Below are 13,255 nucleotides of genomic sequence, written 5' to 3' on the forward strand. Positions count from 1 at the left end.
GCTAGATACATCCTTGTTCCTGGAAATGAAGGCCAATTGGCCCATATTTATGTCTGAACACTTAGCACGTTGCATTCCTGGATTCACACAGCTTAACATTAATTCAAAGCTGCAGATGCATATAGTTGAACTGGGGCCTCTGAAATCATATGTTGATATGATGTTTCATCTCCACAAAATCTGTTGCATAATGTAACAATAACAAAGGGTTGGTATTTGCAGACTGCCTTTCTCAGTCATCAAAGCGCTTAATTTTTTTTATGATATTTGCCAATATTTGGCAAGAGTTAACCTCGTATGGAGGAAAGCATTTTAGAGATGTTTGGTGTCTTTATAACAATCTGTTTATCTCTGCAAATGCCCACGTTGAGAACAGAAATGTTAAGGGTCCAAAAGCAAGCAGAGTTGGTTCCAAAACAATCAAGGTTCCTCCAAACCAAGTTGGCTTTTTCAGTATAGGAAGGCAAAACTTTACTGTTCTCAACCTTCCTGTTTCTAGCCAGAAAGAAAAAGCAAAGGATGCACACTCGGAAAAAAGAAAATATTTCATGCTGTTCCACCCCTGAGCAGTGATTTCGGGCAACTGTTACAGCTTACATTTCCTTTGGAGAAGGAAGACCTATCTAATATTTGGAATAATCAAATTGTTTACAAATGTTCAGGATGTATACGGGAGGAGGCACAGAAACAATCACACAGGTGGTTTCAGATTTATAGGCAAAAAGGAGAGAGAGGAATCAAAATTCAATATGGAAAAAATAGATCTTGTTGTATCTCCCCATTCCTAAATAACTTAGCAAGTGTCGTTCATTTAGGTAATTTTAGACGATATCATGCCCCTACCCTTCTTAAGATAGTAATGTGCATTATGTCATTTACTTCAAAATGTAATAAGCCAGCCCAGCTGTATTTGAGGGGCTCATGCTCATTCTATCAAGTGTACCCCTGGACACTTATTTATGTATTTATTACATTTATATCCCACCTTTCCTTCAAGGAGCTCAAGGTGGCATACAAGCATTTATTTATAAATAAATTTATGAATAAATAAATAAATAAATAAATAATAAAGGTCCATTTCCTATGTTGTGCAGAACAGAACTCCTGATAAAATGGTATCTGCAGGAGGCCCTTGCCTGCACAGCTCAGTGATCGACTGGATATATAAGGGATAAGACGGTCTTTCAGGTATCCTGGTCCCAAGCTGTATAGGGCTTTGTACACCAAGACTAGAACCTTGAACTTGGCCCAGTTGCTAATGGGAAGCCAGTGCAATTCTTTCAGCATGCATGGTTCTCCTCCTCTCGATTTTATCCTCACAACAATCCTGTGAGGAAGGTCAGGCTGAGAGACAGTGACTGGTCTAAGCTTCAATGAATGTCCCCAAGTTCTAGGGGAGGGAGAAAACCTTTTCTCTATCCACCTTCTCCACATCATGCATGATTTTACTCTCTCTAGAATAAAAATTATTATTTCTAGAGATTACTATCTCTAGAAGAAAGAAGCAGTTTTAAAAATTGAGTCAAAGCAAGTACCAAGAGGTGTCCAGATACCTTAAAGTTAAGCATGGAAAGTGGGTGAAAAAAGTGTTGGACTCCTGAACAGGACTCCTGAATAGTTTCCATCTATCCAGCACTGGTTAGGCCTCATCTTGAGTACTGCGTCCAGTTCTGGGCACCACACTTCAAGAGGGATGCAAACCATCTGGAACAGGTTCAGAGGAGGGCAACAAGGATGATTAGCGGATTGGAAACAAAGTCCTATGAGAAGAGACTGAAAGGACTGGGCATGTTTAGCCTTGAGAAGACTGAAGAGAGATATGATAGCACTCCTCAACTGCTTGAAAGGTTGCCACAAAGAGGAGGGCCAGGATCTTTTCTCAATTGTCCCAGAGTGAAGGACATGGAATAATGGGCTCAAGTTGCAGGAAGCCAGATTTCAACTGAACATCAGGAAAAAACTTCCTGTTAGAGCAGTACAACAATGGAACCAATTACTCGATGGCCTTATAGGCCCCTTCCAACCCTATGATTCTATGAGGCAGCTGCCTCAGGCAGCAAATGCTGGGAGTCAAGGAACAGCAGTGAGGTACTGGAGGGCAGAGCTGTGTGTGCTGTGCAGACTGCTCTGAGCCCAATAAACTAGCCTGCTGTCCTCATGTCAAAGTCCTATTGCTAAAGCTGAAGTGAGACTCAGCTGGAAATTCATTTGGCCTCTATACATGGATTGAGGGGGTCACCATCTTGTCCAAAATGTCTTGGGCTCACCGTGCTCCTGAAATCCCCCCCTTAAAGACCAAAAATCCCCAAACACCTGCAAACTTTCAATTCCCTCCTAATCACAACTTATGCTGTTCCACACAACAAAAAGAGAAAGTTTTACTTCCAGTCTATTGTCTGGAAACCAGAGAATGCTTGCATAAATAAATGAGAGGTTTATTCTATTCTGTTTTCGTTTTGTTTTTTCAAAAAATCACACTGGAGCAGACCAGCTCAGCATGGTGAATTTACCGCACTGGGCTGCAAAATAAGTTTTATTTCTGAGATTATCCAACATCCTGGGGGTGAGTTTTGTGTTACTCATTGCTGTTAGTCAAATGTCAGTGACTTCATCATGCCAAAAGCAGCTACATTAAAAGAGATGGGTGTGGAAGTGTGTAGCAGTCTCCTCAACAGTGGGAGGAGTTGCTTCACTACTCTTCAGAAACTGTCGGAAAAACATTGCTGGGATCATTCACGAAGGCAACCACAGTGAGCCTTGAACTACCCTTGAACTACCAAACTCTTTCCTAGAAAGGTATGTGCAGCTGCTTCTCTTTGAATTCCTATTAACAGTGGAAGTTTTGTAAAGTTTACTTAATTCCCTGTTGTATTTACTAATGAAGGGATCCTCCCTTTTTCTCTGTTCCAAAAATTCTGCTTTATTCTGAAACATTGGAAGCCGTCTTAACCCAGGCTCAGCTAGTGATCCATCAGGGTTTCATACAGGAGACATTCCCCAGCCCTACCTAGAGATGCCAGGGGTTGAACCTGGTATCTTCTGCAGGTGCTCTACCGCTGAGCCACAGCCCTTCCCCAGTGGGTCCCTTTGTCCCCAGAGGACTAGTTATTTCTTCTCCCTGCTTCCTTGAGGAATGCAATGACGTTTTAGATTATACATGCGCGTACATACACACACTTGCCTTTATTTTTATTTATTACTACATTTATACCCCACCTTTACTCCAAGGAGTTCCAGATGGTGTACATAGTTCTTCTCCCTCTCCATTTTATCCACACAACAACGCTGTGAGGTAGGTTAGGCTGAGAGGTTGTGACTGGCCCAAGGTCACCCAGCAAGCTTTATGGCTGAATGGGAATTTGAACCCTAGTCTCCCAGGACCTAGTCCAACACTTTAATCACTACCCCAGACTGGCTGTCTGTGCCGCTGACATGATAGACTTGCAAGAATAGCTGGTTTTGATAGCAGTGACAACAAGGATTCCAAAGGAGGACTTCTATGATATCGGAGGCATGGTTCACTAAAGCTACAATCAGAAAGATGACTGTACTAGGTAGTAAGGCCTGCTGAACACAGTGGGACTTACTTCTTAGTAGGGATGAGGTAGAAATTCAATTCAGCTTGCATTTAAACCCAAATACATCAAATCTGCACTTTCCAAAACAATATGAGAACCAACACACAGCTGTCCTTTGAAATTTGCACTTATTTGAATTTTGCAATGGAGTTCTCCAATCAAGCAATGTTTACAAAAATGCATATATGAAGTGAAAGTGTGCATAAAAATGAGCATAGTGAAAATTACAAAAATGTATTATATTATGATAAATTGCAAAAATGTGTATAAGTCAAAATTGCATACAAAAATGTGTTTAGGATAAATTTACACTAAAATGCTAAAAAAAATCTTGTGAATTTTTTTTTATCAAATTGCTGCAGAAATATGGAGAACCAAATTTAAGACTGGAAAAAGAGAGACTGAGAAAATTGAAACTGACAGCTCCTTCTGAGTAAACATGCACTGGATTGCTCTTTAAGTTGCAGAATTGCTCTATATATTGATGACTGGTTGGTGATGACAACCAATGTTGCAAAAGAAGTTGCAGAGGGTTTACATTGGGGATGTTTGTAGAATGATGATATTCAGCTGCTAAATCAGAACCCTTATGTGGGCTGTGCCTCCAGTCAAAGGTAGTTTGCAAAAGACAGAAAATGGTAAATAGAAAAATACAAGTGTAAAATACAGGTACAAGTGGCTGCTATCGTTGCTGGCTGAAAAGATGGATCCTGAGTTTGAAAAGGTTGCAGATTGCAGCTACGGTTATGAAAAGAAACAACGATCTATTTTCTGGAGATCAATGGCCTCAATGTAGGAGAGGTGACACAAAGATAGACTGGGGATGCAATCCTACTGCATGCATACTTGAACTCACTGAGCTTTACTTCTGAGTAAAGATACAGAGGATTATACTGAGAAAGTAACAAATAGGAGATTAGGTAGGGAGACTTAAAGTTTTTTTCTGTGTATATGCATTCATACATGTGTCTGGACAGGTGGGATAATACATTCTATGACTATATTTGCAAGTTTGTAGTCATTGTAGTAGTAGTAGGTGAGTCTAGGCAGATGGGCTAATAGATTTTATGAATATGTTTCCAAAGTGGTGGCGATGGTTGTACTAGTAGCAGCAGCAGCAGCATTGAAGGCAAAGACCACTTTATCCTTACTGTTTTCCAAGTGAGGATTTGTCTGTTGCAGAGGTGCTTTTGCGCAGGGCAGTTGTGCAATGACATTACAATGATGCTTGCTGACCAATGGGATCTGCAACACACTGCAAACTTGAGCTCAGAGAGGATCCAAAAAGCAATCTGATGCAGCTGCAGCACCATATTTGCCATACTCCAGCACGCCCCATTATATCTGGCCTTCAAGACATTAGGTGCCCGGAAAGCCCCACTCCCCCACCCTCCCACTTCTTGATGCATAATTCCTCTTCACTGAAGTGCACCTCTGTTGGGGATTCCTGTTTTTGAATACAAAAAGCTATTGCAAATGTTAGGCTATCTCCAAATATTGTTGCTTATCATCAAGCAGTGATAACAGTACCAAGGTAAAAGTGAAGGGGAAATACTTCTGGAAAGGAGCTGCTCAGTGGTATGAAGCAATGGCTGTTCCATCGCATGCTGAACATGCTATTTGTTTTGAGTTAGCAACAATCAATATGAGGTCATAAAAATCTCCTTGTGAATTGCAGGAATCTGCTCACCTGTAGAAATGCTAATTTGGAAGTGCCATTAAATTAATGACATGAATGAACCCAGATGATCAAGGTAACATCATTTAATTCAGAGATGGAGAACCTATGGCCAGATGATGTTGAACTCTAATTCCCATCAACCCCAGCCAGCGCGGCCACAGACAAGGATAATGGGAGCTATAGCCCAACAACGGGCCACAGGTTCCCCACCCTGATTTAATTGCTAGAAAGCAAGAAAAGACACACTGATGACTGGTCTCAGGGGGGTCTTAGACCCCTCACTCTCCCATGAGCCAAGCAGCATGAAAGGGAAGTGTGTTAGCTACTGAGAAGAATCTTCTAACATGCTTCCTTGTCCTTTCTTGTTGATTGGAGCCAATCGGAGTGAAAGAAGGTGAGTCAGCCACTGAGAAGACTCTCTTCAGTAGCTAACACTCTCTCCTTTCATGCTGATTGGCTCCTAGGGATGTCTGTTGTTGTAGGAGAAGGCATGCACAAGGATCTCATTCTCAATCCAGCAGCAAAAAACCGGGAGTGGTAATGGCTGTGACTAACATGGAGGGAACCTGCACTTTTGCATTTACCACTGCACTACTATGACTGATATAAAGAAACAGAAAGAGAGGAGCATAAACTGACAAGCATTTTAATCCCATTAAATATTACCTAATGTGTGTTGAGCAGAAAAGAAATCTGTTCATTGGGGAAAGAACTCCAGCATAAAAGCTTTCCTTTCCTGAGGGAATCTGCAGGCAGAAATCAGTTTGGGGAGCTTTTAAGTGCATGGACATAAACATAAATATTTTGACTTGATAATATGTGCACATCAAGCAGCTGTTAAAGACATAGAAGCAATACAAAAAGCTGTCAGCACCAGTCTTGTGCAGATGCGTCCAAATACTTTCCCTTGATTTCAACTTTAGGCTGATGTGCCTAAAGCTGGGAGTGTGACCTGCAAATGGAAAGCAATATAATTTTATTATTTGACTTGCAGAGCCTGAGCAGATTTCTTTTGCATGTGTACATTTGTGTTAGCTCCTTAGCTAGAAACATTGGGAGTCATGCTTGGAAAGCAAGTTGAGTTGAGGTCCTTCCAGGGCTGAAGCCTCTGGGCCACCATCAACCTTCACACCTGTGTAAACCAATGAAATTAATGGTCTCCTTGAGATAGCAAATTATTATTATTATTATTAACTTTATTTATACCCCGCCATTTTTCCAAATTGGAACTCACGGCGGCTTCCAGATAAAAAACAGATGCAATTAAAACCTACCAAAGTTAAAAGCATATAATACATAAATAAATAAACATAGACAGATATAATTAAAAAATGAACTCTAATTTTAAAATAGCATTATACTGTTTCTGATAATTAAAAACTATACTCATAGAATTAAAAAATAAACAAGCAAGGACATTATAACCTCCTTTTGGGCCTATCCTTAGCCGCCTTCGGAATAAAAGGCTTGCTGAAATAAGAAAGTTTTTACCTGTCGACGAAAGGACTGCAGGGAAGAGGCCATTCTTATCTCCTTAGGGAGGGAATTCCAAAGCCTAGGGGCAGCCACTGAGAAGGCTCTATCTCGTATCCTCGCTAATTGTACTTGTGTGGATGAAGGTGTTGAAAGAAGGGCCTCTCCTGAGGATCTCAGGGCCCAGGCAGGCACATAGAGGGCGATGCGGTCTGACAAATAGCCTGGACCCAAGCCATGTAGGGCTTTATAGGTCAGTACCAGCACTTTGAATTGTGTCCGGAAACAAACTGGCAGCCAGTGGAGCTTTTTTAACAGGGGAGTTGTATGGTCCGTGTAATCAGCCCCAGTTAACATTCTGGCTGCTGAAGTTTCCGAGCAGTCTTCAGAGGCAGCCCCACATAGAACACGTTACAGTAATCTACACGAGATGTGACTAAGGCATGTGTCACCGTGGCCAGATCGGACGGGTCAAGGAATGGGCGCAGTTGGCGCGCTAATCTCAAATGTGCAAAAGCCCTCCTGGCCACTGCAGAAACCTGGGAATCCAAATTTAAAGCTGAGTCCAGGACACCCAAACTGCGAACCTGTGTCTTCAGGGGGAGTATAACCCCATCCAGCACAGGCTGTATCCCTGTTCCCTGATCTGCCTTACGACTGACCAGGAGCACCTCTGTCTTGTCTGGATAAAGCCTCAATTTGTTCACCCTCATCCAATCCACCACTGACGTCAGACACCGGTTTAAAACCAAGACAACTTCCTTGGAAGAAGGTGGAAAGGAGAAATAGAGTTGGGTGTCATCAGCATACTGGTGGCACCGAACTCCAAATGCCCGAACAACCTCTCCCAGCGGTTTCATGTAGATGTTAAATAACATAGGGGACAAAAATGAACCCTGAGGGACTCCACAGGCCAATGGCCAAGGAGTCGAACAGGAGTCCCCCAATACCACCTTCTGGGTTCAACCCTCCAGGAATGACTGGAGCCACTGCAAAACAGTGCCCCCAAGTCCCATCCCAGCTAGGTGGTCCAGGAGGATACCATGGTCGATGGTATCGAAAGCCGCTGAGAGGTCCAGCAGAACCAACAGGGACACACTCCCCCTGTCCAGTTCAATGAGAGCTCTTTGGTTCACTCTGGCCAGTGAGGGATGTCAAAGGATAGCCACCATTCTTTCTCCGAGAGATTTAGCCACCCGAGGCCTTGGAGAGTTTTGTTTTTTTTTTAAGAGAAGAGAAAATGCTGGGACTAGAAGTCTAGCATCCTTGGATGTTAATGGGCCTACATGTGGGACTCTGGGCAGGAAACAAGATGCAGATGTTTGTTTTGTTTTTTGCCGCAAGCTTCGTCCTCTAGAGAAAGGAGCATGTTGTAACTGGGAAATGTAACACACAGGCACGCACATGCCCTCCTCTCTCTCTCTGCATGTTGTCTACCTGGTCAGTTCATTCCTCCATTCTTGGGGGAGTGATTCTTATCTCTGGTTTTTTACTTCATGTGTTCCAATTGCTTAATATGTTTTTTAATAATGTTTTTAACCCTTTTTAAAGTTGTTCTTTTAAATGTTTTTAATGCTGTTTTGTTTTAATGTATTTTAAGATCTGTTTTTATGATGTTTTAAAGCATTTTTAGTGCTTTGTTTGCCACCCCTGGGCTCCTGCTGGGAGGAAGGGTGGGATACAAATTAAATAATAAATAAATGAGAGTATTCATCATGAAATACTCTTTCAATTGTTTTTTTGGGGGTACGGCCTGCCATATGGGGGAGAATGCACAAAGCCAAAGTGAAAAGGGACACACTCCCTGCCAGCTGCAGAGAATAAAGTGGCGTGAGTCACGTCCTACGAAAGGGAAAATGGTGAGTTCTTCTTAACCTCAGCATAGCTCATCCCCCCAATGAAGCTGATAATAAACAGCTTAGTTTGTGATGAGAATCCCAATATGTGAGGCATCATTCCTCCTTCAAAGGAAATGTAAGGTGTATAGGGACGGAAGGATCTGTTAGTTTGGTTCTCTCAGTTTCTCATTTTTCCAGGCTGAAATTCAGTTTTCCACATTTTGGCAGCAATTTGTGAATTTTTATTTTTAAAATCCTCATGAAAATTCTTAGGCATTTTAGTGCAAGTTTCTCCTAACAAACACATTTTTGTATACAGTTCTGACTAATGTACACATTTTTGCAAGCAAATTCTCATAATATAATGCATTTTTGTATTATATTTTCACTTGTACATTCTTTTTTATACACACTTTCCCCTAATATATGCATTTTTGTGAACGTTGGTTGCCAAACTGCATTCCAAAATTCGAGGAAATGCAAATTTTGAAGGATGGCTGTGTTTCGGTCCTCATATTGTTTTGGAAAGTGCAATTTTGATGAATTTTACTTGAAATGAGAACTTGATTCCAAATTCTTGCCTGTTCCTAGGTGGTACTTAACTAAATAATTGTGCAAGCAGAATGATTTTCACGTGCACAACAGGGCTTCCACCTTCTCCTACCCTTGTACACACCCTGTGCCATCCCCAAATCTTCTCTGGAAGGTTGGGGGGAACCCAGAACAGATTTAGGAGGAGAGGGGGGAAGTCCTGTTGCACAAGGGGGTACTTGGGCAATTATTTAATTGAATATCACCTACATCTTTTTGCCCAGGTCTTTCTTGGCTCATAAAATTGTTATGTTATGTTTTATTTCTAGTCCGCCTTTTGGCCAAAAAGGCCCCCAAGGCGGCTTACACACAAATAAAAAACACAAATACAAAATACAAATAAAAACAATACAATTTACAAAAAATCAAACTAACAAAATCATAGCATTTCTAAAAAGCATCAACAGCTATCCAGAAGCATTCATCTTCCTGGTAAGGGACAGTCCCCAGAAATATGTCACTGAGAGCAGGAGTGAGGGGGCAAGGCAGGTGGCCAAGCTTGCCCCTTGATGGTCCCAGCACAGTCTCATCCCAGCAGCAGTACCTCTCAGTCTGCAGCTCCTCCTGATATGGCCCAGGCAGAGGGGTGGGGCAAGACAGATAGAAATGCTTGCCCCTTGATGGTCCCAGCACAGTCTCATCCCAGCAGCAGTACCTCTCAGTCTGCAGCTCCTCCTGATATGGCCCAGGCAGAGGGGTGGGGCAAGACAGATAGAAATGCTTGCCCCTTGATGGTCCCAGCAGTCTCACCCCAGCAGCAGCATGTCTCAGTCTGCAGCTCCTCCTGATAAGGCCCACGCAGAACGGTGGGGCAAGACAGATAGAAATGCTTGCCCCTTGAGGGTCCCAGCAGTCTCACCCCAGCAGCAGCATGTCTCAGTCTGCAGCTCTTCCTGATAAGGCCCAGGCAGAGGGGTGGGGCAAGGCAGGTGGAAATGCTTGCCCCTTGATGGTCCCAGCACAGTCTCATCCCTGCAGCAGCACGTCTCAGCCTGCAGTTCCTCCTGATATGGCCCAGGCAGAGGGGTGAGGCAAGGCAGATGGAAATGCTTGCCCCTTGATGTCCCAGCACAGTCTCATCCCTGCAGCAGCATGTCTCAGTCTGCAGCTCCTCCTGATAAGGCCCAGGCAGAGGGATGGGGCAAGACAAGTGGAAATACTTGCCCCTTGATGGTCCCAGCAGTCTCATCCCTGCAGCAGCACCTCTCAGCCTGCTCAGATTGGACCCTGCTATTCCTGTTTTTCTGTTTCTGTTTGTTTTTTCTTATAAGACTGTGTTACTGGTGTTTTGTGATGTATCTCTGTTTTTATGATATTGTTTTATTGTTTGTACATTGTACTTTTGCATACTGCTTAGAGATTTTTAAATATTGAGCAGTTTAGAAATGTTTTAAAATAAAATAATACGAAGAACAGCAAAAGTAGGCAGCAGGATGCTTTTTTGAATCTTTTTACTCAGCTTTTTATTCAAGGAAGAATGGGATATAAATTTAATAAATAAATAATATGCCCCTTCTTTAATCTTCAGAATATTTTTTTATCATTAATGGTTTCTAAAACGTGTTTTCCCGCACAAAGCGCTTCACAGTTCTTGTTTCAGTCCATCCTTCTTTGCAGGGGTGATGGGCTGCATTTCTGCCCAGTGCAAATAGTGCATGCAGAGGAAGGCTTTTGTTCAGGAACCTAGCAGGGGAAGAAAGGGTTAAAATCATGTATTTATTTATTTGCCACTTTTTTTCAGAAGGAAGCAAAAAGTGACTTACAACATTGAGAAGAGGGGGAAATAGAGGCTTGAGGGAAATGGCAAAGGAGGCAGGGTGGTAAGGCAAAAGGGGGTTAATCAGAAAGGGGATTTTGAAGACTTCCCAATCTGTGTAGTAAGGAAGGGCCAGTCAGGAAGGAAGAGAAAGAAATGCCGTGAAGACTGGGTGTTTCCAGACTGTCACCATGTTGGGGATTCAATCACAGACTGGCAAATTCAGGTTATGCAATTATACCTGACTCGGGGGTCGCGTGCAGCAAACACACTTCCTCGAAAGAGAGAACTCTTTCCAACAAGGAAAATAGTGGGGAAATGCTCTGGACAGTGTGAGCAAACTTTAGGGATGGTGGAGAGATTCAATTCAGTTCAAATTTAAAGGCAAACTTACCTCATTCGCACTCTCCAAAACAATATGCAAAACGAAGCGCAGCCACTATTCGGAATGTGCACGTTTCTGAACTTTGCAATGCACTTCTCCAGCCGTGCAATGTGTACAAAATGCAAATACCAGAGTAAAGTGCACATATAAATGCATAGACTAGTGAACATAATATAACAAAATGCATTATATTAGGGGAAATTGCTTTGCAAAAATGTGTATGTTAGGGGAAATTGCACACAAAAAGGAGTATAGTGGGGGAAATTCACACAAAACCACTGACAAATTTTCATGGGAACTTTTTTTTTAAATTGCAAACTGATGTGGAAATGTGGAGGACTGCATTTAAGATTGGAAGAATGAGAAACTGAAATTGACAGGTTCCCCCATCCCACACTATCACTAGCAACATCCCCTAATCTCCCTGCAAACCAATCAGAATGAACAGTCAATAAAAATTGTGTTGAGGTGTTTACCTGAGCGATCAAAGGATTAAACTGGGGGCGAGACAGGGACACACATGCAAGCCTCTCCCCTGATGTCCTCTGATGCACAGGATGCTCTTCAGATTAGCACAAGGTTCTGACGAGGGTTTTTAAGCATGTTCAGTTGAACACACTTAGAAAGTCTATCCACTATTGGGAGCCCTGATAAGCCAGAGTTGCGACTCTCAGGAAGAATTCTCTGAACATGTTCAGTTGAACACACTTAAAAAATCCTCTGTGCCGTGTTGTGACCTATAGGCCTTTAATATCCCGATTGTAGGATTACTTGTATACTGTACTGAATAAATCCAATGGTACATCTAGTCCAGTACTATCTACATCACAGCTGGGGAGCCCCAGCCAGCATGACCAATCAACAAGGATGACAGGAAACATAGTCTAGCAACATGTTGGGAAAGGGGAACTTTGGAGAACCAAGGATCTAAAATATTGTCTCCTCTCATATGAATCCCCTCATTTCCTGAGATTATGTAGTGAGGCCTTTCTCTACATCCCTTTGATTGCATTGATATGTAACACTAAACCATGATTTAGCATTATGAGAATGAGCCTAGCCTTGCCCCAAGCAGCCAGGCTCATTTGCTTCTGTTTTAGATTAACTGCAGTCTGCTGTGTTATCCAAATGTGGACAATATGGTTAACCTTAATTATGGTTCATGAAAACAAGCCATCTTCAAACCATTGTTTATTAAGCTGGATTGTTTTCACTAGCCATAGTTGAAGTTGTTTGTGTTCACGAACCATAGTTAAGCAGGGCGACCATGTAGATGTTGCTAAAAAACAGGAAATGTGTTACCAAAAAAAGAGGACAAGGGATGTTATGGATCCACATAAAATTTGCACATGCTAATTCACATGTGTAGATGGAAATTCAGCATGTTTACAAGAATTTAAACAGAAATAAATCTCACCATAGTGAGGAAGCCTGCGACCAGGTGACGTCTGTACTTACTCAGTCTGCTGTCCAGATACTAATTGTTGATGTGGAACTTCAAGGCCCCTGCTCTCCCCTCTTAGGGTTCTTTATCATTAAACCAGATTCAACTTAGATGGCCCTTCAAGCAGAAGACATCTTCAATGCAGTTAATCTAAAATGGAAGTTGAAGCTTCTGAACTCCTCCTTGTGGCCACACCAGTTGAGGAGTGGGAGGAGCATGTGAGCTCAGGGAGAGGATAGACTTGTTAAAATAACACTAAGCGATGACATTGCATTCAAACTATCTTTTTATCTTCTGAGATACAGTTGGCAGGGAGACGTTCTTTTCTATTGTGGCACCCAAAATGTGGAACTCCTTGCTCCAGGTGGTTCACATCTCTCCCACTTCCCCAGTGTTCCATCACCGTGTGAAGAGATGCCCTTTTCTGACAAGCTTTTACTTTATACACTCAACAGGATTTATTTTATTGTTGGCTCTTTTTAGTGCTAAGTTGTTGTTTAAATTGCTGC

The 13,255-nt window shown here is 42.3% G+C and overlaps 1 protein-coding gene across 2 annotated transcripts in view; it reads left to right on the top strand.

Annotated features, from left to right (window-relative positions):
• The first annotated feature begins 2,709 nt into the window (after positions 1-2,709).
• The window catches only part of LOC133378426 (B2 bradykinin receptor-like), a 53,731-nt gene continuing 43,185 nt past the window's right edge, over positions 2,710-13,255 (top strand). For both annotated transcript variants that reach the window (XR_009761015.1, XM_061613270.1), the window contains exon 1: positions 2,710-2,796. The gene's annotated coding sequence lies outside the window, so the exon portion shown is untranslated. The remainder of the gene's footprint in view (positions 2,797-13,255) is intronic.

Source organism: Rhineura floridana, chromosome 2, assembly GCF_030035675.1.
Source record: "Rhineura floridana isolate rRhiFlo1 chromosome 2, rRhiFlo1.hap2, whole genome shotgun sequence".
NCBI classification, from domain to species: Eukaryota; Metazoa; Chordata; class Lepidosauria; order Squamata; family Rhineuridae; genus Rhineura; species Rhineura floridana.